This window comes from Pinus tabuliformis, chromosome 5_1 (assembly GCF_031772625.1).
Source record: "Pinus tabuliformis cultivar Carrire ecotype Pingquan chromosome 5_1, CPIR1, whole genome shotgun sequence".
NCBI lineage: Eukaryota > Viridiplantae > Streptophyta > Pinopsida > Pinales > Pinaceae > Pinus > Pinus tabuliformis.
The window spans coordinates 88,444,784-88,451,893 of NC_142305.1; positions in this window are offsets into that span (position 1 = coordinate 88,444,784).

The window sequence follows — 7,110 nt, forward strand, 5'->3', positions numbered from 1 at the left end:
AAATTTGTTTTCATGTACATAGGACAGACAATCGTCTGAGTGTAGACTGATGATTCTGATAGAGCCATCATCCCTTTGATTGGATGATTATCTGTGCAGAAATGATGTACATTTGATGTTTTTATTTTCCTGAATATATGTCGCAGCCCAAATGGATGAAACTAGATTCGGGGTCTTCAATCTCGTTCGATCTTCACTCGAAGTACAAGTCTATCGATGTGAGAAATGTTCTGAAGTCGAACATGGAAAGACATCTTTTGATTACCAGCCAATGATATAAGTTGTTAACAAGCGCGAGAGGAATCACCGATAATGATAATGACCCTCAAGGTACTGCAGTACAATTCACTTGGTGTGAATAAAGGACTTGGCTTCGAACACCACGCAAAATCTTTCGGTCGAAGGTCATTGATGTAAACCTGTCGCCGGAAGTGAGAAACTTGCCATTGAGGCATGCAAGCTTCAAAGTACTGAATGGGGTGTTCCTAGATCAACTTCTTGGATAATGAGCTGATGTCGACAAGAAGTGATCCGTCATAGGAGGGCCTTAATGAATCCCACATCAATGACACAGAATGGAGCAAATGATTTTAATGGAGGTGAAAACGATCTGGTGATATAAGGTTCAGGGTGGCGGTCATGAAAGAATGGAGTATAAATGTATTGTAGTGGGTGAGACACAGGTGAATTCTCTGAATGAATTCTCTTGAACATATCGGCAACACTGACGTGATGGATTGGTAGCATTAACCCCAAATGTGGATGGTATGATGGGACCATGGTGATTTGACCGGTGAATGAAACAACCCAACCTGACTTGATGCAGAGTGAAAGTGTCATGTTCAAGAGCGACTTGCTACCAACAAAGTTTCTTCAAGTTTTCTTCCCAATTTTTCCCCAGCCATTGCTGACCAGTACCTCTTTATTTTTATCAAGCTTGAGGAGGATAACATATTCTTGTTCTATAATTTTCCCTTCGGGCAAACCCATCGCTATGTTTTAACGAGCCTAGCGATAGTGAAACTCGTTCTCGTCTATAGACAAGTTTGTCGCTATTAAAATTTTAACGAGTTTACGACAAAGATAACTCGGTCCTTTTCAATTTTAGAGAGTCTAAAAAGGAACGTAAAGGTAACTCCAAAATTCCTTTTTCGTCATCTAATCCCTTAAGTCCGAAAAAGTATAAAACAATACAGAAGGGATGAATTTTCGATACTTTTAACGAGCCGAACAAAACAAGCGCTCGATCTTTTTGTGTAATGATCCCTCAGGTCCAAAAAGATTAAAATTTAGAGGAGGGATAGCACTTCTGGTCCCTTTAACGAGCTGGAGAGGCCAATGGCTCGGCAATCTTTTCATATTTTACAAGTCAGTTGAAAAGAGCTTAAAGGAGACTCGTCTTTTGAGGAACGAGTGATAAAATGGGTAGCAACTGATTCTAGGTAAGGTTTGGAATTTTCCAATCACGGCAATGTTACAAGGGTGGCTATTGAGATCACTCTTCGTAGTTGTTCCTCAAAATGGGTAAACAATCAAATGGAGGTGAATGACCGGCCAATGCAAAAGTGGAGGTGACGGTGCAAACACGACCAAGGCTTTTTAAGGGCTGAAGTACTACATTCACGATGGTTATTTACTGGGGAATAGTTCATTTTTTAATGAGCTTAAACGCGGGGGGAAACATTTGCTCATGGCTTATGTTTATTTTTTAACGAGCTTGAACTATGCGCTAAAACTGCTCGATTAATCCAGTCGTATAATAAGAATGTCTCATTTAAAAACGGAAATTTTTAGAGTTTTTATCCACATCCTTTCTTTATGCAAGTTAGGAAACGACCAATCCTATGAGTTTAAAGGGTTAGAGGACCTACAAATTTAAAAAATAAATAGTCGCTCTTCGCTTGCATGCCAAAAGTTTTGCATGCCCCCAGGTATAAAATAAAGTTTCAACGCCACATTTTGTTCTACCGACAAAACATTTGTTTTATCAGGAAAGGTAATCCTCTTTCAGGTTACCAAAGATTGTTCTATTCACAGTGCAAACAAAACATTTCTTCGGCGATGTCTACCGAAATAGACAAAGGTGAGACAATCCACTCACATAACTTTGACAAGAGAATCTTGTTCCAGAATAACCCCCTCTTCCAATCACGGACGGGAGTACAGACTAGTCATATTCTCTCGCGGAAACCTACCCTATACCTGAAGTTTTCCTGCCGAAGCAGACCAGGGTGCATGCCCCCTGGGTTTCAGTCATGTCCCCCGAATTACTCGCTCTCATCGGACGGACGGACTAGGGATTGAGACATTTCTTGCGTGAAAAGACCATTCAAGGATGGTATATGACTATTTGCTATGCATGAACCGGGGAATGAAAGCTGTCTACGAGCTTGACCACTCTTCCTTCATGCAGAAAACACATTACTCTAAAGAGTGAGGAGATAATCGCTCCTATGCAATAAATATAGTCTCGTCCAAGGAGTAGATTGTAATCCAGGGGTCCTTGAACTACCATTACATTCATTTGAACGGTTTTCCTTCTCAATGTTATTGGCACATTGGGAAGGATCCCTAATGGTCGACTGGTTCCTTTATCAAAGCCTGTTAGATTTCTCATCTCAAGCAAAAGCGATGGTGAACCAAGCGCTTTCCAAGCAGTCGAGGAAAGGATACTCACAGAAGCCCCTTCATCTATGATGGTACTAGCCATAACCATTCTATATATTTGGACAATAATTCGGAATGGTACACTAGCTGGTAAACGGGGTCTGCCTAGTTGATTCCAATCAAAGGAGACAACTAGGTTGCTTGGAGGTGGGACCGAATAGACGACCGGGTATGACTCTGACGAACTTCCTTCCTGCGGTAAAGGAACGGGTAAATTGCCCCCATGTTCATTGGAGTCTGTGCTTACGAAAAGAATTTGGACGGTGTCATCCTTGTTCTCTCCAGTGACTGTATCATCTGAAGATGGAACCTCTGAAGGCAAGACCGGGTCAACTGCCACCTCGACCTTTTGACTTTCGTCTGGTATGGGTTCAGATGGTTTTTCTTCAATGATAGATGCTTCAGCCGACCACCTGAGAGGGCCAGCCGGATTTTCAACCAGTGATGGACTCGGCAAGAGTTTTTTATATCCAGGAGGAAGTCGTAACGGTGAAACTGGATGATCGTCCGAAACTCTTTTAGCCTCGTCTAAGAAGGGACAACGGTGGATGGCATGATCGCCTTTGCACAGTTTAGAAGGAAATCTATATTTTCCTTTCTGTCCTGGGGCTTCACTTTCACTAGTCGACGGTGTGTTTTCAACATGATCATCAGAGGTTGACGACACCGGGTTGTGCAAACGAGGAGACCAGTCCCTTAAGATCTGAGGGATGCAAGGACAATCTCTATGATAGTGGTCTCCTTTGCAAATGACACATGGCGATTTAGGCCTGGCCGGTGCAGTGTGTGGATTTTCGCTAGACGATGCTCGTTTGCCCCCATTCGCTTTTGGCTCCTTCTCCTTCTTCTCTTTCTTCTTCTTTTCCTTCTTCTCAGGTACTTGACTTTTGGCTTTACCAGCCCCATCAAGTGAAGAGGAAGGAGGAGAGGAAGAATTGGAGGAAGTAGAAGGTTGGTGGGCAACTCTGGAATCATCTAGTTGCTGACTCGATTGTTCAGGAATTGCGGTGTTTTGAACGACAGAGGTTGAGAAGAGCCATACAGGCAAGCCGATTATCAGTCTTGGAAGCGACAATGTGGCCATATGGGGTGCACCAACATCTCCCCAAGAGGAGGAGGGACTAGGATTTCCTCCAAGGGGAATTCCTTGGTTGGTGGATTCCATTTTCTCAACCCAAGATCAATGTAGGAAAGGGTAATGAATATTCCGTTTAAAATAAATTTTAGACGCTTTGACACAACTTGCTTTTTCAATTTTTAAGAGTCGAGAAAAAACAAAAGATGACTCTAGTCTCCTTCTATTTTTAATGAGCTTGAAGTGACAAGTGCTCAGATGGACCTTTTCTATTAAAGAGTCTGAAAAGGAATGAAAGGGACTGCTCTGGAAATCTAGGTAAAGGGATTACCAAACCAATCGCAAAATTGCAGGATACTTTTTACGGTACGGCAGTCAATCTTCCCGAATGCTGTGTTCAGTGCATTGCGATCGATAGGGCAGCAAACACAGCTTCCTATGGATAAAGGATTAAGCCTATTGTGGTCTCCCAAAATATACTCGACGGTACGTGGGAGCACAAGTCTGTACTGGCACTTATCGTCTCAAAGTGGAGGAATCACCCAACCATCAGTGAGAACTACAGTTACCAGGCTTTACGACGCCGGAATACGTCTCTAGCCTAGACTTCTAAATGTTGTGCGTTAGGTTCCAAAGCGTTGTTAGGTTCATTGAATTTATTTTATAGTTGATCTTGTTTATGAAGTTTGCCTTTCAGGTTCACCGCGAGATGTATATGTAATTCCTAAAATGCAATCTAAGATGATAAACAATCTTTTTATCTTCTTTGTGCAATGAAAATCCTAGCTACTAAGGAAAGAAAGACAGAATCCTTTCACAAAGAGCAAAGAGCACACTCTAAATGCACTTTCCTAAATCAAACCAATCAGACTGTCTAAATGCAAATGCACATGCATGTATTTGTTTTGACTTTCTTAGTATATGAATGATAAAAAGAAAGTTGATGCACAAATCTGAATTTCTTTTCAAGCGACAAATATTAACAAGTTTCTTTTCGAAATAAAAAATGGAGACGATCACAACACCTTACAATTTTGAAATGAATACTTGTTTTTGACACTAGAAAAATTACAAATTCAGACCAATAACAATAGTAACAGGATAATCGACCATCAACAGCAATCAAACTCTTTCCTATGATTGAAATCGACACTTGCGACAGTTTCAAATCAAAGGATGACAGTACAATTATGCTACTTTTTCAAAGGAGAACTGAAAATGACCCAACAAACACACAAAAACATTTACAGTTCTTTTGTACAAAGGAGGTGGAATAACAGCAAGGAAAAGGGGTTTCAAACAGGCATATACTGATCACAGGCAACAAAATTCGGGAATAGAACTGGAAAGAATGAATCACAGAAACCAAAACTGCACAAAGCCTAGCCTGATTGGCGCACCTGCAACACAGGGAATTTGAAATGCAGTGCACCTTCTACACTCGGGAAGTGCGCTGAATTTTAGATTCCCAGAACAGTACCTGCACTAGGCCAGAAACAAAACTTTGCTTGGGTTCCAGGTCACAGTTTGCAATTCAGTTCATGGGTTTTGGCCGAACAAAAGGTAATCAGTAATGCAACAATCAAGGGTAGATCTAAGGAGGATCTAAGAGCTATCACAAGGGCAATCAGAGAGTTTGTGAATCAGTTGTTTAAATCATAAACAGATCCCGTGGATGGACTGAAGTGGCATTTATCTACCTTGCATTTGCTATGGCAAATGCAGTTCGAATGCTACTTGTAAGTTTATGAAATAGACAACAAGGAAGATAAACAAACAAACTAATTCTTCCCCAGCGGAGTCGCCATTTTGTTACAGGGAAAAGTGTCTACTCAAAACTGCTTATCCCACTAAGGTGTGACAGCTGCCTTAGAAACAAACAAAGTAAAGCTACTTTCGTTTTTCCTTTATGAAGTATAGATAGAGAGGAACAAAGAAGACCAACCTCTGTCTTGCGCTAATCTCCTGGTTCGATTCCTCTCTTCTTTGATAGTCTTCCGCTACTTGTTCCCTTACACGCCCAACTTCACAGAATACATGTAAGATCACAATAGCATAACACTATACAAATACATGGATCTATAATCATAAACAAACTAGGATCAGATGTAAATTGACCATACAAATGCAGCAAACATGAATGACACAAAAGTATGGAGGAAAACTTGAATAGCTTTTATTGATAAACAAGAAAAATCCAAGAGGAGTTACAACCAATTGTTCTGACCCAGCATCAACCTCTCAGCAAGGAAGCCCCTCTTCACCTCATACAAAGCTTAGATCACCCAACAATCTGATGTTTATCTCAAGAAACCAACAACAATTCCTTACAAAATGCAAAATTCCAGCCTCTGGATCTCTGGGATGAGGGATCCATATATAGATATCTGTAAGGGGGATGAGTCAGCTTGTGATTTGATTAGTGTCTTCCCTCTGATAGTTCTAGCTTCCACTTGGAGATTGATGATCTCTTACTCATCCTTGGTCGAATTCAGAGAGGCAAGTGTCATAGGAGAAGTTTCTGGAAGCTTCCATTGCCTCTCCACCTCATGGAATGACACTGCCATTTGTCATTTCTCACCCATCGCACCCCATAGAAGGGCTTTTTGAAATGCAACGCACCCACACAGTGTACTTAGGTGAGATGCAATGCACTTGGCCAGTGGAGCAGCTGAAATGATCCTATTTTGACCAATTCTAAGCAGTTTTTCATGGAGAACTTCTGGGAGAAGCTGTAATATGTTGACCTTGTTCCTTTAGGGGTTAGAACAACACTTTTAGGGACTTAGGAGCCCTTGGTTTATGGACATTTCATGCTTGGGGTTGTAGTGCCCAAAAATGTCTATAACGGAGACGACACAGATCCTGCTTTGATGATAGACAAAGTCTGGGCACTTTTTTGGTTGTAATCATCTATCTGGCGACTCTACTAGAGGACGAACCTCTTGGCGACTCCACTTCATAGTTTTGGCTCAGGTTGTGAGGCATACTCAGAGAAATCCTCAGAAGCCACAAGATGACCCAGTATCTGAACCTGAAAAAATCATCAAAGAAAGAAAGGCATTGCAGAAAGGAGCATCAGGTTCAGGTAGCTCTAAACAATATTCTATATCTCTTAAAGGAAATCCTGTAATAGAACAAGTACATGTTGAGAGTATAGCATCTAATACTAGAAGTGAAGAAAAAATCAGAGACTCATAGAGCTCCTTATTCTTTAGGTTCTCCTTTTGTTGCAAGCCCAAAGGAAACCTCTCCTCCTATCCATCATACTCCTTTAGTCCTATCAATCACTCCTCAACCCTTTGTCATTCAAACTTCCAATACCCTTATAGCCATCACAACTATGGCAAGACCACAAGCACCTACCA